The 25,972-nt window shown below is 37.0% G+C and overlaps 1 protein-coding gene across 1 annotated transcript in view; it reads left to right on the forward strand.

Moving 5' to 3' along the window:
• Positions 1-25,972, forward strand: part of SEMA6D (semaphorin 6D) — a 397,017-nt gene that overhangs the window by 56,032 nt on the left and 315,013 nt on the right. The window contains exon 2 of the mRNA XM_021714532.1: positions 1,419-1,490. The gene's annotated coding sequence lies outside the window, so the exon portion shown is untranslated. The remainder of the gene's footprint in view (positions 1-1,418; positions 1,491-25,972) is intronic.

The following is a 25,972-nucleotide window of genomic DNA, read 5'->3' on the forward strand; positions in this document are numbered from 1 at the left end:
GACAGATTTCCTGCCTTACATTGATATTGTCTGAACCCAAAGACTTTGAAACAATTGCATTAAGGTTTTTGTTTTGTCTTGTTTTGGTGGAGGGAAGGACATTAAAATTATCTTTAGTTTTTTGTTTTTTTCGTTTTGAGGAATTTTTAAAAATCAGAACACTTAAACCTGTTCTAATACAGACAATAAGTATTCACTGAGTACTGTTAGGTTAAGAATCTGTGCTAAAAGCGTGGGCGCGGTGATTCATACCTGTAATCCCAGCACTTTGGGCAGCCAAAGTGAGAGGATTGCCTGAGTTTAGGAGTTCGAGACCAGCCTGGGCAAATGGTAAGACCTTGTCTCTATGATAAATCAAAAAGTATTAGCTGGGCATGGTGGCATGTACCTGTACTCTCAGCTACTTGGAAGGTTGAAGCAGAAAGATTACAGGATGAGGCTGCGGTGGCCTTGATCATGTCACTGCACTCCAGCCTGGGTGACAGAGAACACTCCGTCTTAAAAAAAAAAAAAGAAAAGAAAAGAACAAGAATCTGTGCTATGTTAGATATTAGAATTACGAGGATAAAGTCCCATCAACAGCTCAGACATGTAAATATCCTCTAGATTCTCCAGAAACTGTTTATTTGTTCATTTATTCAAAAAATATTTGTCAAGTACCTACTATATTCCATGCACTGTGCTAGATAGTTGGGATAAAGTTAACAAAGAAATCGTTGACTCTGACTTCATGTAACCTCCAATGTCCCCAGGTATACACACCTCTCTTATTTATATGTTTATATAAATTGTATTACCCAAACTCACTTATTACCTTTATGATCTTTTCTATGTTGCTATATCAAAAATACTATTTTTTCTTAAGATTTCCTTTAAATTACTCATGCAAAGTTAAAACCATTTTACAAGAAAATATTTTAGCCCTGCTATAAGTAGGTAAATGGAAATTTCTATGACTTGTACTACACATAAGACATGTAAATACAAACACAATAAAAACACAATTCTAGTTGAATATTTCTACCAGTACCTACGCTGGCTAAAAGAGAGATGAGCAGAGGTTAAAAATACACTTTAACCAAAATTAGGCTTTTTCCATGAACTAATCACAAAAAACTGTGTTACTATATGCGTTGGTGTTATTTCATTCCATGTCCTTGTTCCACCTAATAGTCTTGTATACCTGCAATAACCAGGCTTTATGCTTTGTACGGCTCTGGAAGAAATTGTTGGCTTATGTATTGGCTTTGTGTGTAGAAATCTTTTTGGTTAAAGGCCTAGAAACATAGATAAACTGGAATTGTGAACCTAATTTCAATTTATTTTATCATTTTTTAGAAGTTTGCAGTCAGCATATTTTTCCTGCATTTGTAGCTATCCCAATATCTTTTTGTTCTTTTCATTTCCATTTATTTTAGAATGCAGAGTCCTGGATCTCTTGGTCACAGAGTGACAGCCTGGATCCCTGGGGAAGTTCAAGACTCCTAACGGTAGGCACAGAATTTTTTGCAATTGTGTCTCTTCCACATAGAATGATACCACTGCTCAATTTAAGCTTGGACTTTTAAGATTCACTTTTCTTGGGGAGATAGTTAATCTAATCTGGAGTTTTGCCTCAGACTGGCATTAGATGTGCTTGCCTGGGTGTTCAAATTGGGTTAGTTTTTCAGACTGAATTTTTGCTTTCTTATAGATCAAGCTATAAGTCTTATTACTTTTAAACTCTGTCAATTTAGATAAATACAATAGAAGCAGAATAAAGATAAATCATAAACTTATTGCAGAAGTACACCTTTTTAATCAAAATCTCCGTCAATTTGTTGCATACCAGACATGGAAAATCCTGGGTGGGGTATTTCCAAATGTTATTCAATGCAAAGTGTGTTCTTTCCATAACCAAATGGATATACTGTAATGGCCTCAACTGGCAGAAAGTCCACATGGGATGGTAAGGCCTGAGGTGTCTGTAGATGCAAATTATCCTAATTACAACCAAGTAATAAGAGCAGAAGCAGCCAGGCACCAGAGGAAGACATGACTATTTACATCATAAATGACATGTGACTTGACATGTGACTATTTACATTATGAATATTTGAGGGAGCAGGGTTGGGCAGTTATCAGTTCTATGCACACATGACATGGTGCTGGATGACTGAGTGAACTTTATTGTGGCTTTATATACCTTTACAAACCCCATGAGACACTGATATCATGTCATAGTCATTGTGTTGAAATCATTGCTGACTCAGTGTAGTTTTGAGTCTGTTAGTCTCTATAAATATATCTCTGAGATTCTAGTATTTTTAAAATTCTCCTTACCCTAAAAAAGATGAAACTTTTGACTCAGGATTCATCTTTGTCATGAGTCACTTTTTCTTAATTATTACTTCTTGAAATCAAGTTCTGATATAGGCCTTGTTTAAACTTTAAACTAATTCAGTAATTTTCTTGGTATTTTCAGTCTTCATGTCCTATACAATCTGTTATAAAGACTGGTGCTCTGGCAGACATATGCCTTCATGATTTCTATCTACTTTTGTGAGGATCTGCACCAATTGCAAGATTCTCAGAAAGAAACTGGTTCACCATGAGGTGGTAGTAGAGAGCAGCCCAGCAGATAGGTCTACATCACTTGGTTTTTAGCCAAACTAGAGACTGGGCATAGTGGGAGGAGCTAGACTACCAAGGTGTCTGTTTCTGATTTTCTTCTTTGTTTTTATATGAAAGTATCTTCCTAGAAGGGGAGTTAGGTATGACTCTGAAAGAAAATCCCAGTAGTAAAAACATCTGAGGTTAACAAATGTGCATCTGGAAAAAGGAAGACTTTTCCTGGAATATACCAACCTCAGATGATCAGAGTTCACCTGGCTGCATCCTCTCATTCATTCTCTCTCTCTCTCATTCTCTCTCTCTCTCTCTCTCTCTCTCTCTCTCTCTCTCTCTCTTTCACACACACACACACACACACATACACACACACACACACATTCACACACAGGCACACACACACAATGGAAGAGAGAGAGATATGGGAGAAGGGACTAGGGTAAGAGGGAGAAAGAAGACAACAGGAGGAGGACTCACATGTTTTATCATTGAAAAGCAAGGTTAAGTGAGATCAGCAAAAAGCCAGAAGGCATCTGTGACTGAGAACAAACTTAAGTCAATGGAGCTTTGAGACCACTTTACCTTGGCTTTGTCTTTTTAATTCTGAAAGAGGCCAAAGTGCCACCAGAATAGATATTAAAGATGAGTTCCCAATAACCTTTACAATTTTATATACCTTATTATACATAGAAATCAGAACAAGTTAAAGGTGGATGATAGCTTTAAAAACTGTGACCCAGAAGGTGTTGTGTCTTGTCTAAGTCTGCTTAGCTAACCATTGGCAGTATTAGGATTAGAACCAATTCACGTCTTAATTATCTGTAGGCTATCATTTGTGAATCACAACAGCAGAAGCAATTTAATTTTTCTCACAAGCATAAAATATTTTTTTAAAGAGTCTGAAATTCAGTCATTCTCATATTCTTTAATTAATATTTGGCCTATGTGGCAAGGCTTAGACCACAAGGGAGTATAGGGTATCATCTCTGACTGCCTAGTAAGTTAACATAATAGTCATGACAACTAACACATGATTCCTCAGTAATTGTATCCTTAGAAGATATCTCAGCAGTTATATATTGCTCTCTTAGCTCTTATTTTTTCTTAAGTAGGAAATCTGAAAAAGGAGACCAAGTAGTGTAGTGTACTGTATTCTAACTTTGCTTATTTTCAAGGAGAATCTTTTAAGAAAAACCCATGTGTAAAACAGGTAATGTAAACATGAAGACATAGCGTGGATGCTATGTCTCACCTGCTTCCTAACCATGCTAATTGTCCCTCATCCAAAAGGGCCCTAGAACTGTAATGGAGGAATGTGGATGCCTCAGTATAGTAGAAGGAACAAAGGGCTTTGTGGCCAAAGAAATCTAGAATCAAATACTGCTTCCAGCATTTATAATCTGTGTAACACTGATCTTGTAGTTTGTGTGTTTTGATTTCTTCTGAGTTTCATATTCCTTACCTGAAAAATATCAATAACAATGATATTAAAAAGTAGGATTGAGGATTAAATGAGACACATGTATATAAAGAAAAGGCAAGCCGGACTCGGTGGCTCAGTCTGTAATCCCACGCCTTGGGAGGCTGAGGTAAGTGGATTGCCTGAGCCCGTGGGTTCGAGACCCACCTGAGCAACTTGGTGAGACCTCATCTCTACAATAAATAAAAAAATTAGCTGGGCATGGTAGCGCACGCCTGTAGTTCCAGCTACTTAGAAGGCTGAGGTGGAAGGATCGTCCCGGCCACCGCCCTCCAGTCTGGGAGACAGAGTGAGATTCCAACTCAAAAAAAAAAAAAAAAAAGAAAAGGCAGATAAAGATGAATCTTCAAATTGTTGAAGGTAGAAAATATTGATTTGATGATTGAAACTGGACTCTGCAGTTAAAGATAGGTCAAGTCACTTTTTTAGGGTGAAAGTATATTTGTTCTGTCAAGCATTACCTACCTGGTTTCTTATGGTTATGTAGGCAGAGAGTAAACAAAGACCCATTTTTCTGGAGAAAGAGCTTAAGAATACATTTTTGCTTTGTCTATTACCTAGTGTTGGAAACTCTAAGTGACTGTAAGAAGTTAGACAGCGTTCTGTTCCACTAAGACTCATGAGAGCTTTCTGAACAAAAGAGATCCAGATTCTACCTTTTCTCTATGGGTCAGCCTGAGAAAAATAGTGTTTTGCTAATACTGTAGGCAGTGGAGGGAACCAGGACGAAGGCGAGAGGAGGAGGCAGACAGACTTCCGTGGGATGCAGTGGCGTCCTCAAACCCACGTCACAGTTTGCAGTATCTGCTGCTCACTGGGCTTTTCCCCTTGGCTTCTGCAGAGGCAACTTTGGTTCTAGTCCAAAACTGGTGCTGGAGAAGATTTGGGATCTGTGGAACCTGGTGGTGGATTCTTGCTAATACTGGGCCAAATCAAAGAGAGGGGCTGTGCCTGGGCCAGGAGAAGTCCAGGCCAAGAGGCACCAAGGCCAACTTTGGAAATGATCTGCATTCACCGGTTGAATCCAGTAATCATGCTCAAGTCCCCTGGATCCCATTACACAATCTGAAAGAAAGAGAGTTACTTGCTGGCTTCCTGTCAAGTCCCCAGAAAGTCTATATGTAAAATAGAGTTTTGATACCAGCATTTATGCCTCTCCATAAAGTATCAACTTAAATTTTTCATGCATTAGAGAATTGGGGTTAATGCTCAAAAAAAAAAAAAAAAAAAAGCTCATAAAATAAAACTAATGAAAAATGACTCTGAATGGATTTCAGAGACACATCTTCTAGACTGCCTGGGGTCCCCTGGAAGAAAAAAGTTTGCTCTGATTATCAGTAAACTAGAAAAACCATGACTACAGTGTTAGAAATGCTCCATTTTCTTTGACCCAGAAACTCTTTCCTTCCCCTTGGTTTCTTAAAACATCTATTAGTGACTATATTGTGATAGTGGCTTTGTAATCTCCTAATTCTGGCTCTTACATGGGGTTAAAAAAAAAGAGAGAGAGAGACTTTTTGGCGAGCTCATCTGGGTTTGGAAAGGCTTTGCCTTTCCCAGCTGGCCAAGAGAGCCGGAAGCCTGGGAAGGCTGTCCACAGGCTGGCTGGTGAAAGTAAAACAAGAGAAAAGGAGGAGGAGGCTTAATACTTAGCTGGTTGGACCTTGGAAGGTGGCCTCTTTTTCCTTTGGCTCATGAGGCAGAATAGAAGGCCAAGAATTCTAGTTTAGTTCCTGTCAGCTTGTCGCCTTGCTTTTGGGTTGATGGAGTGAAGTGAGTCCAGAAGAAGCTGAGGGCTGCCCAGGCTTACCACTGAGTCATGAGGAAGAGAGACTCTCCATGTTGCCACTGGGACCCGAATCTCTTAGCCAGAAGCCTCTCTCCTTTCAATTTAGAGAAGTGGATTGAGAAGAAATTTGCCTAATTAGTTTTAGAATGTTTACCCAATACTTTGGGGATCTTTTATATTTTCCCATGAAATTACCATAAATATAAGCTCTACACAATGCAATTTCTAAGCAATGCAAACCTTATTGCACATGACATTAAGTCTTAAACTTAGGAGTACATTTTTTGCAGCAAATGTTGCATGTCTTCAAAAAATCATCTTAAAATATGGATCTTTTCAAAGAGCCTTGTGCGACCTCAATGAAATGCTCATGTATACAGTATCACTCTAAGTAGGTACTGGCTTTATTAAAACCATTTAACACCTGTGCAAGTTGCTACATGCAAAAAGGCTTAATCTTTTTTCTTCTCCAGTGCTTAATATTTACGCATAATCATTAATACTCGGCAAATGGGCCCTTTTTCCTTCCTCCACTCATTTTCCCTTTTGCAATTAGTCAGGGTACTCTGATCAATTTTGGACAATGACATGTGATTGGAAGTGATATTGTATCACTTCCAGACTGAGAGAGTGAAAACCCAGATGTAATCTTTCATGATTTAAAAGTATGATGTTGTGGCATGATATTACATGGCAATCTAGCAGGTATGTGTTATGGAAAGTTTTCCTATGGATTGACAGAGTTTCCATCAATTTGTTCCTTGAGTGACTATGTGGAGCAGAGTCTCTGCTGACCCCTCATTGGACATGAAGTATGAACAAGAAATAAGCCTTTGTGACATTATGTCACTGAGATTTAGGTGCCAATTTGTGCTTTGCATAATAGAGCCTGGCCTAACTAATTTAAATGCCAAACACATAGCAGGTATTCAATTCATGTTTGTTGAAAAATGAAAGATCTCTCATTTACTAAAACTAAAAAAAAAAAAAAGGCCTAAATCATAATCTTCATCATAGTCGAAGTATTTGAGCCCTGTGTATATGCCAGGCAGTATAGTAAGCCACTTACATGCATACTTTTATTTCTGTTGCATAATAACTTTATGAAATTTTTATTTTGTTTTGTTTTGTTTTGTTTTGGGGTAGAGAGAAGTTCTGGCTATGTTGCCCAGGCTGGTCTTGAAATCCTGGCCCCAAGCAAACTTCCTGCCTCAGCCCCCCAAAGCACTAAAATTACAGACCTGAGCCACTGCTCCCAGTCACTCTATAAAGAATTATCTTCATTTTTCAAATGAAGAAAACAAGGCCTAGACAAGCTTAGCCTTGTCACAGAATGTTTTGAAGGTTGTATTTAAACTCAAGCATTCTGACTGTAGTATCCGTTGCAGAGTATCTGATTTTCATTTTTGTATATCAGATGTCCCTAATTACTTCCATTTTTGGCAGGTTATATGTTTGTGTAGGCAACCTAAATCCTAGCTGGAAAACTCCCATACACTCAGTCCTTATTTCTAAGTTCAACAAGTATTCATGTTTTAAATTATTGTGAGAGAGCTTGTAATTCCTGGTAAGGAAAGGGTTACAGGGCAGAGTTCAGAGCTGAGAGGAAAGTCGATAGCATCCCAGTTCACATTAAGTCAAATCTTATCAGAGAACTTAATTGTTTTGTTTGAAATTAGGTCTGAGTATATATCAGTTTTACCTATACGCTTAAGAAGATAATTACTATCCGCCAAGTTTGAGATGATATAATGGATTGGCTTACCCTTGTTTCAGTTCCACCTCTTTCTAACAGTCCAACAGTGCTTCTATATTTTTTAATTTATTGCTTATTTATTAGACAGTCCCAGAGACTCAGAAAGAACACATGAGCACTTTCCTTAAGTTGTTCACGACTGTGCCACTATATGGAGGGGTTGTAATGGGAGATTGTACAGAGTGCAGTGAGAACAAAGAGGATTGCTGGGAAAATCCATGTCACAGGGGCAAGACAATTATCTTGGGCCTTAAAGGAGACACAGACATTTTCCAAAAATAGGAGAGAGTTAGGGCATTCTAAACAAAGGCGGGGAGACAGGAAAGGATGGTATATTTGAGATGTTGACACCTCATCTACTACTTAGCCCTCCTCTGGAAGCTGGTGATTAGTTGAAACACAGATTTCATGGGAAGATTATTATAAAAGTGAACTGCAAATGTTATTTAGGATCAAGTTGGGGGTACTTTATATATCTTGCTAATTTAAAGGTTTCATTTAAGAAGAATTCTAAATGGACTTTACAGTCTAAAATATAAGCTTTTATGTGACCAAAGGAGATAGACCCAATTATTGTATGTAAAGAATCCAAGAATTAAAATATATACTATTTTTAGGTTCAGTTAAACACAAACCAATGGTGGCACTTAGAAACAGCTTAGAATTAGGTACTATTTCTTCTATCACTGGTGGTGATTAGAAGACTTGAAATTATGTATTTCTCCCACCTATCCATGGCTCAGTTTACAAACATCCTCATGCTCTGTCTTCTCCAATAAAAACCTAAAATTGTTTTAGAAACAAACACTGGGAATTGGGGCAGGGAAGCATGAGTATAGTCTAGTGTTTACATACCCAAGCATGGATATAGACTCATGCTTACATGCCTCAAGCATGGGTATACACTAGTGCTTACATGCCAAAGCATGGGTATAGTCAGTGCTTACATAGACCAAACATATAGACTAGTGTTTACATGCCTAAGCATGGACATAGATTAGTGCTTACACAATCCAAGCATGAATATAGACTAGGGCTTACATGCCCCAACCATGGATATAGTCTAGTGCTAATAGGGCCCAAGTGTGCTGTTTGATTTAATTAAGTCATTTGTGTTTTTTTTTTTCTCCCATGAACTCATCCCAGTTTACCCTGGTCTAAGACTCCTTTTGCTCCATTTCTTAGATTTTTTGTCTTGACTCTAGTCCATTGACTTTCTTAGCAGCCTCTCATCTCCCTCCTTTTCTGAGAGCCCTTTGGCAGGTCGTATCTTTAAGCACAAATCTATTTTTCAAACAAAATATGTTGGAATTTGAAGAAAGAGGAGATAATAATTAGTAGTCATGTAAAAGGATCATATTGTATGACTAAAGGTGTGTGGTGTAGGGACAGTGTTGATGAATCAGAAAACTGACATTTCATAATATAGAATATATTTTATTTTCCCCCAAATGTTAATTCATTTAACCAAAATTTGTTGACTAAATCAACAAACTAGATATTTTCGAAATATCAGGAAAATACATCCTTACTCAGAAATTAATTACACAGTACGTGTTTTTGTTTTTTGTCCTCTGAAAAGATGAGTGTTTTCAAATACCACATGAACTCTTACCAAAAGCTGCATGTAAATTATGTTATCAGTCCCGTCCTAATAACCTGAGTTGAGTACACAATGAGGAACACCTGGTGCTAATGACATTACTTTCTTGGGTTTACCTGGATGGGGCCACTCATTTTAGATACATTTAAAATGCCTTTCCATAACTGCAGACAGCACACATGCCCAACCCTGACCAGCTGTGTCTCAAGTGTTACCATTAGTCTACAGCAGGGAGAAATCAAGAATGACCTGGAATAACCCATTTTCGTAAGATAAGAAATCAAATCACGAATTTCAGTAACTACGAATTGAAATAATCCTTTTAAATTCAGAGGAAAGCACATGGCTATCATTGCAAGTAAATTTAGTGTATTTAATGCTTTAATAAGCAAGAGAATTGTGTTGGAAGTTTCTGAACAGCCAATAGCCACGGAATTTGACTTTTTGTCAGTGATTTTTTTTTTCTGTTCTCTTTTCTTCTCTCTTTCGTGCGTGTGTGTGTGTGTGTGTGTGTGTGTGTGTGTGTGTGTGTGTGTGTACGTGGTTGGGTGGCACAGTGAGGAGCATCTAACTAACCATTCTGTCTACAATTCACTTTATCAGGCTTACAGTAGACTTCATTGGTAAAACTGACCAAACTACTAAAGCTAGATAAACCATTTTTGTGCCAGGTATTGTGATATAATCTAGAAAATTGTGGCAGAGTGAAATTGGCTTAGTCTCCTCATAGTTCAGCTCTTTTTATGTAAATGCCCAATCAGGTGCTCATAAAAACTGAAATTATGACCTTCATTTTCTGTGGCTTGAAGTTACAGCAAAAGTGTTCCATCAATAAAATCTCCAATGGTTTTTCGATCCTCATAATATCACCCAGCAATTCTCTCCTTGAGTTGAGATAATAACAGCAATTAGGCAGCTTTTATTTCTCAACCCCTTTTAACTTTTGCTGTCTTATAAACGAATACACAGCATATATATGTAACCACTGTGGAGGGAATGCTGGTCAGTGTCAAGAGCAGGGGAAAACAATTAGCCTGTTCATGAATTATACTTTATTTTTCACTTTAGCCCCAAAGGTTAAAAGTGAATGTGCTTAACTTGCCTCACTTTCCATTTTGACCACATGTGAAAGCTTTGACAGAGTTCTGCAGATGGGCAAGGAAAGTAAGTTTTATGAAAATCATACACACTTGCATTTATTAGTGGTCACTAATGGCATGTAATTAAAGTAATTACAGGAAGGCAAGCAGACAATTAACTTGTTGGAAGTGTCAACAAAGGGCAATAACAGAGTTTAAAGTTCTTGTCTGTCTGGTTCATCTTTAAATCCCACAAACATCATAAAGAAAGTGTAATGCTAACCAGATCAGTTGGGCTAACACTAGACTTTTATGAAGCAACCATGGAGTGTGTACAGTAAATGCCAAGAGCCAAGAGCAGTGTGTTAGAGTAGTGTGGGCTAGAAGGAAGGGAGTTGGAACCAAAAACAGCCTTTACAAATGATGGGGGTTTTATCAGAGCTTTGACAAGGATTGATTACAGCAGATGGCAAAGAGAGTGATGAACATGGAGGTCTTTCTTTGGCATCATTCTTTCATTTCAGAATAAAAATCACATTCTTCAGACCTGGCTGGTGTGGATTAAAAGTAACCTTATACATACACTAATCTTTCACCATCAAGTGGATGATAGGGTCTCAGGGGACACAAGTTCCATTTTAGAAATTGTCCATGTCTTCTGCCATGCTCAGTACAAAGTATCAGTGGATGAGTGGAGGGCACCCTGAGTGCCCGTCTGACCACTCAATTCCCCTACCTATTTCAATAAGCCAAGTTCAGTGAGAGGCGGGCATGATGCTAAGTACTAAGAATCTTATTTCAGTGTTGAGATTAACCTTTTTATGAATCATATACCCAGTCACTGATACACAAGAACTCCACTAATAATGCTAATAAATGTATAAGCACCAATTATTTTTATATACTACCTCCTTTATTATCTCATCAGTACATTAGTACTTCTATGAGTTCTCCCAGAGAGGATGAGGGGACTCCGACATGAATTATGTCTATGTAAAATGAGTTGAAGTTTTAGAGTATAGACTTGGAAACCAACCCTTTGGGATCAGTAAACTGGGAGCTCTTTTATTGTTAACTGAGTGATTACAGTACACGGGGACCAGGGCGCATTTGCAGCCAGAAAAGTACAGAGATAAAAAGAGACACCTTCCTCCCCCAAAATAAAAACATACATCTAAAGACAAATGTAAATGGTTTGCAATTCTATTTATTATGCACAGTACTATTTCTTAAATTCATTATTTTCTTATCTTCTTATTGTATTTCCTGTGCTCATTATTTCTCACCAAGATAAAAGCAATAACTTCCAGAACAGCAGCCCCAATTTTATCTCTTCCTATTACCAGAGTTTTTATGTGTCTCTTCCATCTGAGTAGCTCTGATGTAACGGTTAATTCTGACCATACTCCTATTCCACTCAGAAACCTTCAGTGGTCTCTATTGTCTACATAACAAAGTTCAGTCACCTTACTCTGACAGTCAAGATTAGCCACAAGCTAGGCACCACTTACCATGAAACTAATTTTATTATTCTCCTTCATGTACCCTACATTTCAGTTTAAATAGTACTCTTTGTGTTCCCTGTACATTCCATGAGCTTCCCCTTTCTTCATTCTCTGGCTTCTGTTATCCAAAATATTTTTCCACATCAAAATTCTGCCTTTATTTCAAGACCTACCTCATATGTCACACTAATTATACACCCTTATACCTAATTCTCCCTTCCCTCATCAGTCCCCTGCTTCTGTCTTTGAACTCTAGGTTTCTTATCGGAACCATTTTAACTCTTTTAAATTTATTCTTAGACCTATCTCACCTCCTTAGTTATACTATAACATGTTTGAAGAGATAAGCCTTGTCTTACTTCTCTTTGTATCTTCATAACAAGACCATAATAACTTAAATAAACACACTTCCTCTACTCCTGTTGTCTTGCTTCACCTAGTGAACTCTTATTTAAATGTGAAGACCCAGTTTGAATACCATCTCTTCCAGAAAGCCCTTTTTTTTAACAGGCTAAGCCACCACGCCCAACCCAAAAAGTTCTTTCTTTTTTTTTTTTTTTTTTTTTTTTTTAAGAATTTCAACCTGGGTTATATGCATCTTTGTGTTCTCATTGTCCTTTGTTCATACTTTCATCTTGGGTCTATATCCTTATAATGAAGTTATTTAACTATGGGACTATCTCCACTATTAGATTACCAATTCCCTCAAGGAATCATCTCATATTAAATTCCCTGAACCTTGAATCATGGCTGTCATATTGTAGGTGTTGTGTATGTTTTGAATGACTCTTTCCTTAGAGAAACCATGAACAGCTTTCTTGGTACAGTTAGAGTGTCTTCAGTAGATGAGAGAGCAGTTTAGATAAGATTTAGAAAGCCCTTTTTATTTTTCAGGTGAGCAGTCACAAAACACTTCCAGTTTTTGGGTTCTAAAATTATGCTCAGCCTGGGCTTTGTCATCTTGAACTCCACAGCTGCCCCCATTTACAGCTACAAAGTAGCTCTGTACTTAAGTGCATAAAGAGGGTAAGTACATCTGGTAGATTTGAAAAGAGTTTGGATGGATTTGAGAAAGTAGCAAATGTTTTAAACTCTTAAGCTTTTTTAGACACCTGAGCTCCAATTATTTGCAGTGGGATATTTTCCATGGTTCTTCTCGAACTGACCTTGACTGAGTGTTTCTAAGAATTTGAGACTGACGTGTACAAGGCTGTTTTAACTCAAAACCACTGCAGTTTCCAGACACCTGGCCCTGAAGTCAGGCCACTTCCAATCCCATCACCTCTAATTCGCAAATCCATTGAGGTCTGTTATTGAGTATGTCTGCTGTGTTCTGAACAGGAGGGGAAGTTTGTTGGCTTAATCTGTAATCAGTATGAACTATTTCATTCTGTAGGCTAAACTTCAACTCTACTGCCACAAAGTATACATAACAAATGCATGTTATATATAGTTCAGCCCTACTTGTTTATGATTCAGCTCTATATTTGTGTACAAGATCATGTAAAAAATAAATTAAGATTTTAATGAAGTCTTAAAACAAAGTAAGAACATATGCATCCTGAGGAGGGATAGAGTGGAGGTGTGATCTGTTCAGTCTGGGTATTACAGAAAGCTTCCTAGAAGAAGTGACTTTTCAGAGAGATGAGGGAAGTAAAGAAGAGGAGGGCAACTGTTTCAGTTACAGCATACAGTATGATGTAGGATGACTGGGACAGAGTTGAACAAGGTGTACAAGGAAGACAGGCAGATCTTTTGGCTAGATTAAGGATTCTAGGTAGGGAAAACACAAGTGATTAAATCTCTGAGAAGGGGCGGGGTTCAGTAATGGATCTGTCTAGAATTAATATTGAAGATACATTTTCACATAACCATAACAAGGAAACTTTATACATTATTGAGCGGTAGGAGAGAAACATGCTTAAAATATTTTTGAGGAAGATTGTTTTAAAACTTTTATATTAAAGATATTGATGAAGAAAAAACTAAAACTTGGGCACCATAATGGAGTTTTCTTTTTTTTTTTTTTTTGAGTTGGAGTCTTACTCCATCACCCAGGCTAGAGTTCAGAGGCATGCCCGTGGACACCCCAGAATTGACCTGCTGAACTCAGGCGATCCTTCTGCCTCAGCCTTCCAAGTAGCCGGAACTACAGGCGAGCACTACCATGCCCGGCTAATTTTTTTTTTTTTTTAATTGTAGAGATGAGGTCTCACCGTGTTGTCCAGGCTGGTCTTGAACCAGCGAGCTCAGGCAATCTTCTCACCTCGGCCTCCCAAAGTGCTGGGATTACAGGCTTGAGCCACTGTGCCCGTCTTGAGTTTTCTATATTAAATGTATGAGCTAATGAGGGGTTAAACCAGGGATGAACTGCCACCATTGCCTGTTCCAAGACAGGCATTCTTATTCAGATGCAGAATGCTTCCACAATGGCACCAGAATCCCTCTTCAGCACTCCTCTGGGAAACTTCTGCTGAGCAATCTGACCGGTAAGCTAGATGATGCCTAAATGCGATCTCATGCCTAAATGCGATCTCCGGTTTAAAGAAATGATATAACATTGCCATTATATAGGAGTCATTTATGGGTTACGCAATAGAATAAAATAGACAAGAATATGAGGGAAAATGATGAATATGAAATGACTAAAACATAGAAACCTAAGGGACTACAAAGTGTTGTTTTAAGGATGTAATAGAAAAACAAGGGAGAGATTCTTGTTTTGATACAAAACAAATGATGCATTATTTATTAATCTATCAGGCTTACGTTAATGGGAATATATTAACTAGATAGAAATGGCTTACGGAGAAGATGTAGTATAATATTGGAATTGATAACTTCATTCATTCAACACTTTCAATAACTATATATTGAGGATTTACTTTCTCCAGTTAAATATTTTTTTATTTGGCTGTTTGGGATAACATTTGTGAACAAAGTAGATATAGATACCCTTGTTGGAGCATAAATTCTAGCAATGAAAAGGACATATGACCAACAAAAGACATAATAAATAATCATATAGTTTATTAGAAGAGAACAGTAAAAGAAAGAAAAATGTATAGCAGAATAAGAATGATTATGAATTCGTGGGGCATGGAAGGAATTTGAAGTCATTCATTTATAGATCCTCACCATTTCACCTACTGTCAGAATATTTCTAGGACAACTCCATACAACTTAAGAAATATTAGTAACTAATTTTCTTCTGATCATAGAGACCCACTAGCCATAGACCCTCCAGGTTATAGAGATATGTGCTGGGGATTTTAGGAGACCAGAGATTGATCATCTTAACCCTTATATTAATCATGTCACCTTCCAGGATAAGAATGAAAAGTCCAGGTACCCCCCCCAGTAGTTGAATAAGATGGATCATTTGGCTCATTAGATTCTACACACTTCTTTTACGTATGAATTATGTTTCAAAGGGTGAAGAGGGCAGCTTGTCTAATTTTGCCCGATCAGGACACCAAAGTCTTAACTGTAACATTAAGTCAAGAATATGGTATATTCAAATTTATATCACTTGTAATACCTGGAAGCAGTTTTTAACTCAGGACTTTTTGAAAACCATAGAAAGATTTGTTGAGGGTGAAAACCCATGCTCTGGAATGAGAGGACTATATAGATGTTACTATTCAGTTACAATAATGACTAAATTTACTATAGAACAACCATAAATACCACTCAGAGGAGTTCAGTTTTCCATCTTCGTACCCTTCTAAGTAAGGATTTGCTAAATCCTCTTCACTCTCATGGGCAAGGAATACTGTCTACGCTGTCTCAGATTCAACTCTTCTCTCATTGTTTCTATTTCTTGGGACTTCTTTGTTTGTTGAAAATTCCCTGCTTTGTTTTTTTCATATCGGATGTGGGTTTCTGATTTCAGGGCCCTTGTTAATACATTCTTGGGTTTCTTATGTGCAAAAACTTAAAGTTCACTTTACTTTGAAGCCTTGCAGAGATTTTTGTTTAGTTCACCAAACTTCAAGCTGACTATCTTACTTTTTGGCCTCAGAAATGTCTTGGCCCTGTAACTCCTCTGGCGCAGAAGGGCTCCATCCTCTCTCTGCTCCTTTTGACACAATCAGCATTTTCTCTTCATTGGGTAGCATTCTAAGCATACTGTGGCAGCAGGAAGGGTATTTTCAGTCTCTTTTTGGCATCAAGAATTATCTTGTGCCTGGCACCAAGCTGAAAACATTCCCCATTGTGCATTTCTTTGACATTATCTCAGCAGTAACAGTGCAGAGATACTTCCTGTGTAGCACCATTAAACATCCCTGCTTCATCAACAGTCATACTTCCTGTGCAGCACTATTAAATTTCCTTCCCCAGCAGTAGCAGTGTAAGGGTATCTCCATGGTACTTTAGGAACACTTCCTTTGCAACATCATCAAAGAGACTTGCACCAAGAAGAGTAGCACAGAGATATTTTGTTCTTGATTAAATATTTTGTTGCAGAGGCCACACAGCAACTCAGGAGCCTTATTATTTATTTTATTTCTAATATTGTTCGAGTTCTTCACAAACATATAAGATACTATTATCAGTTAATGAACTTCATATGTTATTCCCATGACAGAGTCACTCAGGCTATGGAGATCCAGGCAGGGAAATGGTGGAATCCAATAACGTTTAAGGCCCCAAGTAACTTCTGAATTCATAATAGCATTCGAGAAGGAAGCAAAAACTATACAGTGTATATCCTAAGTATTTTCAATACTGTTCCTCATTCTTTAACAATAAATAAAAATACAGTCTAAATTCTATCACTCTCAAGAGAATAGTAAATCAGAGAGTGGTTTCAAATTAATTGTTCAGTTGTGGGCATGGAAGAAGAGAATGGATGCTATGTGATTTCCTGTGGGATAAATCCCAATTCTAGTTGATTGATTTAAAAGGTTGTTTATTAAGTCTTTTCCATGTATTCTTCAAGGATTACACAAAGATGTATATATAGCATGTTACACTGGAAAAAATACATCTTAGAATTAGAGTAATGTAGTGATTTACTTATAAATAATCACCTTAGAGAACACTCCAAATTGGAATTTATGTGGATGTGGCTTTTATGCTACAGAAGATATAGATTCACCAAGTTCTTAAAGATATAAATGCTATATTTGTATCACCAGAACTAAACTAAATATGATTATACATGTGGTCAAAATATTGTCATTATGACTTACACAACAGGCACAAGAGAGATCAATATCTCTAGGTCCACATTAAAGTAATGGGACACAATGAATGAAACCAACTAATGCACCTTTTTGGCACATCTATGTTTCTCAGGATATCTAGACATAGTCTATTTTTGAGGAAGTGGTTAATATTTTGGAAGAAGGAACCCAAAATAACTACAATTAGATAAAGACATAACTATCCTTCCCTCAAAAAATGAAAGTCACCAGAAACAAGCACATAAAACAATATTTTGCAGAAAGAGTGAAATACTCTGGTTTAATTGCAATGAAATATTACCAAAAGTATATATCAAAAATATTCATGTACTACTTAGTCCAAAGAGAGTTATGTCAGGCTCAATTAAGTTATATTTCCAGCTTTCTAGAATGATGTTATTAAATTGGGTTAGCTTGGCCACTGGTCAGAACTGATGATACACTGACAGAAAACCCAAGCAAGTCAGTCTGTAACACCTTCATGAGAGTGTCAGATAGGCACAGCAGTGAGCTACAGTGACATGGCACTCCATGTCATATATCATGTAGCGGAGAGATGTGGTACCACTCTCTGCAGTGCACCCAACTTTGTGAGCTCTTTCATCATCCACAGTTAAAATGACAGAAGACACTATTATTTTCCAAAAGGAGCCAGATAGATTCACTCCACAGAGTCAATAACATTATTTAGTGCAAGTCTACATAATTAAACTGTGTTGTGTAGATAATGAGAGGCCAAGATTGCCAAAAAGGCAGTTTGTAGTAAACTAAATTAGGGCAGCAGGGCCAGGCAGGAGAGTGTGGTTAGGAGAAATGTCCCAAGTATCTTATAAAGTCAAAGTCTGCTCAAGTCCATAGTCATGACCATTGGAAAAATAGGATTGTTGATATTTTGTGACCAGACATAAGAATTCATTTTTAGTTAAAGCATTAAAAAAAGTGTACAAGGCAAAATTGCAAACAACAATTTCAGGCTATGAAAAGGACAGCTGCAGTCAATGTTCTCACTAATATTTTCCATCCATGTACTGAGTGAATTTGTAACGTGCAACTCATGTCCAGAAAATAAACAGATGTGCACCACAAGCGGAACAACAATGGAAGAACTTACATAGATTTGATTAAGATTGAACTTTTGATGTTGCTTCTGCTGGTAAGAGAGCACAGTAAGCAAAGGTCTTATATTTATAAAGCTGTCTCCCATTGAGGAAGATGAAGATGTTGATAGTCACCAACAGAATGCTTTGAGCTCTTTCTAGTGGATCTGTGCCAAATCTGAAACACGCTCTCACCCATTCTCATTAGGAGCTCAAGTACAAGATTGCCAGACAGCTGGACATGCATTACAATGAAGAAAACAGGCCTACCAGAGAATTACATCTGTTATCTTGGCCTCATATGCCCCCTGCTGAAACCAGCCTCTCTACCTGGTCAAAGACATGGGAAAACACGATTATATGTTAATGAGTTGTTGACCTTAGAAAACACTCTATACCTGAATGTGTACATTTTTATAGGAGAGAAGAATTTAAACTAGGGGTTTAATTGATGACAAAGTTGGCAAATTCATACTGCCATGGACTTCAGTTGTACTGCATGGCTTAAAAAGTCCTTCCCCTAAATGCTTGCTACTTTTATTAGCTCTGTCATTCCTAAGCATCTTACAGTCAAGGCATATGTACTATTTAACTTTTCAGAATATACTATTATTTTCAAATAACTATTGAAAAATTACTACATAACAAGCATGGACTCTCTTTTTACAGGGGTTCCAGTTCTCAAGTCTGGGACAAGGCAATATTAAACAAATATGCAAATCATATTTAAATCAAAGTGCTACATTTTTATACAAAGAACTTCTTAATACATTCTCCTTGTAAAGACAATCAAACAATATACTAATACATAGAGTCAAAAGAAAAAGCCTAAATTAGCCAAGACTTTCAGTTGCAGGTGACAGAAACCAAATCAAATCAAGAAAACTGAATTTATTGGTTTGTGTAACTGGGAAATTCAGGGATAGGGCTGGCCTTAATTAAAGCATGACCGGTCAATATATGATTATATTCAAAGAATCAAATGATTGGTCTCTTTTCCACCTCTCCTTCCCTCTCCTTTTCTGCCCTTGTAGCCCTTTCCTTCTTCCTCTCTTTCCCTCATTTCCTCCTTGTGTAGGAAGGTAAAAATTGGGAACATGGCTTTAGACAACTGTGGTTTAATTACGCTGGCTGTAGCCCTAGAAATATGAGAAAGCGTTCCTCTCTCTGGGTCCACATATGAAATCTCATGGGAGGACACTGGTTAGGCCTTCTTAGGTCATATAGCCATTCTTACTAAATCCAGTACAAGAGATGTGTACTATAATTAGCATCCCCATAAGAACCTTTGAGAATGGGGGAAGAATATTAGAGAATGGGAAAATAGTTCCCTAAAGGAAACGGGAGGAAATGGTTGCTAAGTCCGTAATTCTATAGATGCCCTTTCCTCCATCCTCATTCCTTCCAAGAAAGTCACCACCATAAAAATTAATCTTTGTTTTGCCAAGACTTTGTCCTCACATTTATAGTACGTGTACATGTAAACACACATCTGTGCACAGGCTTGTGTTTATATGTATGCATCTGTATACACACATCTATCCATGTATGTGATGTATATGGCTTCTTTTTTAAATGTATAAATTGGATAATATTATATGCATTGTTTTATAATTTTCATTACTTAATGACATTAGATCTCAAATACTTTTCTGTGTCACTAAGTATTGATCTATTTCAATTCTTTTGATCTCTGAATAATATGCCATAGTGAAGATGCATGACACTTTACCTAATCCTCCCCCTATTTGCAGATATTTCAGTTATTTTTAATTTTAGATTACAGTGCTTCCCTGAACATTCTTATACATGCACATATGCAAATGTTTTCCTAATGCCATTCATCTAACACATTATCTAGTCTGTGTTGCTTATGAAGGCCATTTCAGTGTCAATATTATAAAATATTACCTTGTTTATTCTTCTAATATTTTTCATAATTTAAAAAAATTAGTTATTTTCCTCATCTGGTTTTTGGTGAGTGGTTAGAAGTAGCAATCCATTATCTGATTTTCCCAACCCCCACCACAAAATTGTCAGTCTTTTGCCTCAACATCATTTATTGAAGAGTTGTTTTTTTCCCAGCTAATTTGAGAGACCACCTCCATCAAACACTAAATCTCTGATATACATGCACCTGCCTTTAGACTTTCTATTCTCTTCTGTTGGTATATTTGTGCATTCCTGAATCCATCATACTATTTTTTTATTTCTTTTTTTGTTTTTGTCATCACTATTTTTGTTAAACAAGTAATACATAGTATTTTCTTTGTGCATGGTAGAAAGAGTGCAGAAATATCTAGAGGAGACATGAAAGACCCTTTATTCCCCTCGTTACTCCCCTGCCCTTCTCCCAACTGTCAACAGTTGGGAGATATTATAATGCTTTCCTTTTTATGTGTTTCCATATATACTGAATCTTTATAGACATTTTTGGTTTTAGTCTTTGCATTAATAAAAATGGAGTCATGCTATACATATGGTTTTTAACTTACTTTTTGTCACTTAACACTCTTGGAGGTCTTTTCATTTCTATGCATATAGACTTCTTTAAAAAAAACACACATAGAATTCCACAGTATTTATATACTATGAGATATGTATCTACTCCTTTTTTTTCTGAAAATACTGTCTTAATACAGCTTTATATGTAACTGTGTAGGGCAATAGTGGGATGATTTTTATTTGAGGATCAGAGAAGAAAGCCAAAGACTTGAGGAAAGGGAGTTGGATGGGGAAAAAGTTGGAAGAAAAGCATTCATGGCAAACGAACCAATGTGCAGAGACCCTGAGCATGGAAGAGCAGGACCTGGGAGAAATTCTAAAAGAAAGTCTTTGTGGCTGGAGTGTAGTAAATGAAGAGGGGCTTGGTGGGGGAGGAGATGTGATAAGATGAAAACTGAGAAGTAGACAGGGGCCAGATCCTTAGGGTTCTGTAGGCTGTCTAAAAGAATTCATATTTCACCCTAAAGCAGTGGAGAGGCATTGAAAGATTTAAGCATGGATGATAGTCTATAGTGGGTTAAATTGTGAGCACTAAAAAGCTATGTCCAAGTTTTAACTCCAGTACCTGTGAATATGACTTTTTAACAACAACAACAAAAAAAGTCTTTGCAGATATAATCCTATGAAGAATTCCTAGAGGAGATCATCCATTTAGGGTGGGCCCTAAATCTAGTGACAAATGTTCATATGTGTAGAGGAGATACAAAAGGGAGAAGGTTATTCAAAGACAGAGACAGAAATTTGGGTGACACCACCACAAGCCAAGGAACATGTAGAGCCACCAGAAGCTGTAAAGGACAAGGAAGAATTCTCTCCTGTGTCTTTGGAGGGAGCCTAGGCCTGCTGACATCTTGATTGTAGAGCTGTGAGAGAAAAAATTTCTGTTGTTTTAAGCCACCAAATTTGTAGAACATCGTTACGGCAGCTCTAGGAAACTATGACACACCCTTTCCTTTTTTATTTTATTCATTTGCTCAGATATTTGACAAATGTCTATGGAAGTGTTCAGCTGTATCAAAATTGTTCAAAGTCCTGGGGATATAGCATGACTAGAGCACACACAAAAAGGTCCTATGCATTTGTAAGATGTGCCCCTTCACAATGCATCACCTCTCGGGTGAGACCCTGGGGGTTGCAGTCTTCACTCGTATAAATTACTAGGTCAAGTTTGATTTTACTTGCACAATTTCTCACTATGGTTTCTAATGTCACTGACCCAGGAATGTGCTGATAACATGTACTTCCTGCAGTTGTTAAGTAGTACCTTAAATATTTCATCTGCTTCTATGAAGTTTTTCTAGTTGCCCTCAATTCATTTTTTGTCACTGTCATAGCAGGTATCTATCATACAATCATTGTTTCGTTTTTGCATCTCCAGGGCCCGGAATAGCCCTTGCACATACTCAGTGCTCAGTGTATATACATATATATTTTTTGCGTTGGAGTCTCACTCTGTCACCCAGGCTACAGTTCAGTGGTGCACTCATGGCCACCCCTGCTTTGACCTGGTGGGTTCCGGTAATCCTTCCACCTCAGTCTTCCAAGTAGCTGGAACTACAGATGCGTGCTACCACACCCGGCTAATTTTTTTTTTATTGTAGAGACGAGGTCATGCCCAATTGCCCAGGCTGGTCTCGAACCCACAGGCTCAGGCAATCCACTCGCCTCAGCCTCCCAATATGCTGGGATTACAGACAGAGCCACTGAGTCCGGCCTCAATGTTCAGTATTTAACTTATTTGATTTATAAAGTTATAACAGCATAAAATAAATGATTGATAAGTTGGACTTGCTTAAATTGAAAACTTCTATTCACTAAAAGAAACCTTTAAAAAATTGAAAAGCCAGCCACAAACTAGTGAGGTAATATTTGTAAAGCATACAGCTGACAAAGGATTTTACAGACTATTCTACCAAGCAAATAAGGAAAACATAAAAGTCAAAAAATTGACTTAAAAATGGAATAGGCATTTTAGAAAATATTAAATACATTTGATCAATAAAAATATGAAAATATGTTCCATCTAATTAGTAATTAGAGAAATACAAATTCACAATACCATTTTATACCCTTTCAACTGGAAAAATATCTGAGAAATCTGACAAAGTCAATTGCTGGATAAAATACAGTTCAGTGAGATCTCTTTCAAATTACTAGTGGAAATGAAACTGAAGGAAATACTTTGGAAAGAGTTTGGCATTACCTAATAAAGTTGAACATTCACATACCCTATGACTCAGAAGTTATCTATACATACATACATGCCTTTGTATACTGTCTGGTGGTAAATACAATAATTTTTCAGCAGTAAAATAACAAAATGCTCTAATCTTCCTACTCATGCCTCCAACCCCAAATAATCCTACAACAAGAAGCAACCAAGATGCTGGACAAGAGTCTGGATAAATCACTTGTGATATATTCTCACAAAAGAATATCAAACAGTAATGACAACATATAAACTAGTGTTACAGACAACACAGATGTCTCTTAGCCACTTGATGGACAGTGAAAAAAGCAAGTATCAGAAGACTGAGTAGAGTTTGATGCCATCATCACAAAGTTCGAAAATAGGCAAAAATAAGCAATACATCATTTATGCATATATATGTGGTTTCAAAACTGTATTCTTTGTTAGTAAGGCTACCGCAAATGCAAAATTAAAAATATTGCTTACTTCTTAGGAGAAGGCAAGGAATGACAAAGTGCTCATTAATAGATGTAAGTGAATGGAAGTGTTTTAGTTTTTGGATAGGTGGTGAGTTTATATTTTAAGTTTTAAATTGTAATAAGATGTTTTTAAGGGTCATGCATACACCAGTAATATCACATAAATGAGGACTAAGATTAATCTAAGTAGTAAGTCTGTTCATTTGAGAATATATGTGCATATTTATTTCAAATTAGCTTGGTTACTAAGTTCTGCCAAAGAAATCTCATTCTATGTAATTCATCTTCTCTTTGTTCAGTGCACTAATTATTCCTTGTGGTTTGTCCCTCCTTTGAAGCAGAGAGCAGTTAAGAGAAAGTAAACTTACTGATTGAATTAATTAATAAACTCATGAATTTGGCATCTACTCCTTTCTATTCTTGTTAGTTATTAACTTTGTAAAATGGTGGAATTTGGTCACAAGTGCTGATCAGAGTTTCACATTGTGCCATGAAATGCAAAATATGGAAATTCATGAAAATGATAATTTCCAGGTAGTGGTTATGATTGTAATAAAGGCAGGTCATCTTAATTTAAGAAAACACAGAAGTAACTTTGACCATAAAAGTACAAGAGGACCCTATATACAATTCAAATACTGTGACATGAAGTTAACCAGAGTGAAAGAGAAAAATCCAAATTACACTGAAAACTCGATAAACCAAAATCGTACTGAAATTGGGATGAAGGAAAAAAGCAGAGATATTTCCGTAAAAGACCAGAGTCACATTATTGAAGTATAGAATTGTCTCTACAATTCCTGGCAAAGGGAGCAAAAATAAAAATGCTATTAATACTTTAAAAGTTCTCTCTGATTTCCAGACCACGAGGGAAGGAAGTGCACATTTCTGAGACAAATATACAAATTGCTTGTCTGAACAATTGATCTTTAGCCAGGACCTTAAGATTTGTGTATTTATTGCACAGCCCTGCCTATATTTTCATACCTTTCCAAACAATATCTAAAGATGTTTTGAAAGACTACTTGAGAAACTGAATATGACTTTGTTTCTTTTAAGCATTTAGAAAACTCTGGAAATACTTTAAATTCATTTGTACTCAGATGATGAGATTTAGAATGTCATACTCATATCCACATGTTTTTATAGGTAGCTTACAATGCCTGGGTACTAGGGGTTTTATGGAGGAAGTGTGGGCATAACTTTAACTGTTGCCTCTTAAATGAATGCAGCACAAAGTGACAGCAAGCTCACAATGAAGATTAAAAAGAAAGAGTTGATGTTGTGCATATATTTTTGTCAGTTGTATTGGTCCCCCCTGTGGCTTGAATGCTGCCAAGAAAGATGCTATTGAAGAGTCTTTGGAGTATTAAATTCCTCTACATCCACTACCAAGGTCCTCTGAGCAAAGAAAACAAGAAAGGAAACTAAAGAGTAACTCCTGTATCCAATCTTACAGGCTGAGCTAGAACGAAACACACTTCAGTTTTAAAACCAAGAGGAATGTCTGAAGAACAGGAATTGAGCTATAAGAATAAGAATCAATCATCACAATCAGATTCTCCAAATGCCCACTGAAGGCCAGTTCCCAACCAGCAGTTCCTATTCCTCCCACTTGGCATTCTGTTACGGTGGTGATGGACACATCAGCAGAAGGCACAAGTTAACAGTGGCCCATTCTCAGTTTGGTACTCAGATGGGGAAAATTGTACTTCTTGCAAACACACCTCTATCAGAGAAACACACCATATAAAATTTTGTTAGCAACACTCACCTCTCAGTCTTTTCACCTTATGGTCTTTTTATTAGTAAGTAAAAGCATCATCAGGGTCAATATGGAGTCTTCTCTTTAGAACTGAAAATTTCTACTAACACAATTCTTAGCTACAAAGTCACATCATAATATGTCTAAAGCAGTACTAGGCATTGAAGACAGATTAGCCATATCTCAACATTCACTCTTTGCTAGAAAATCAGTCAAGACATTGAATAATAATATACAGGAAAAGCCTACATATACATATAAGTTCATAATTACACTAACAGTTTTGAGCATTTTCTCCTTGCCAAGAGCTTTATTACTTGCTTCATTTGTATTATTTCACTTATTCCTCATTATATCCCTGAGAGGTAGAAATCATTGTGATCTTCCCCTGTAAAAGAGAGGAAAATAAACCATGTGGTTTATCCAAGACAAATTACATATGGCTGAGTCAAGATTTGTTCCCAAGTCATCCTCACCTCACAGTTCATACTCTTAATCATGTTGCTATCCTGCCTATCCTAGACTTTCTGTTTGTTGAAAAGCCTACTGGGGTCTTGTAAAATTCATGGCCTAACTTTTGGGAACGGAGGGGAGTTTGCAAAACAATAAAATCTTCAATGGACAATTCAGATCCAAACTGTATACAATGTAAAAGCTTTAACAAGACAAAGAAAGACAGTCAGAATGCTATTTCATATATTTCTGTAACATATTCTTCAAAGTCAGTTCTGTTCCAAAAAAGAAAAGATGCTACCCACAAGGAAGTATACTGAGCACCTAAATATTTGCTGGTTTCAGACCTGTCTAGAGTTGACAATGTGCACTACCAGTTATTAGTGTGGTCCAGCCATCATCTTGGCATCATCCTCTCTATTACTCACAAATAACTATCAAACAATAAAGAGTAGGAATTACTATAAA

This window comes from Carlito syrichta, unplaced genomic scaffold (genome assembly GCF_000164805.1).
Source record: "Carlito syrichta isolate Samal-C Ts95f unplaced genomic scaffold, Tarsius_syrichta-2.0.1 Scaffold305660, whole genome shotgun sequence".
NCBI classification, from domain to species: Eukaryota; Metazoa; Chordata; class Mammalia; order Primates; family Tarsiidae; genus Carlito; species Carlito syrichta.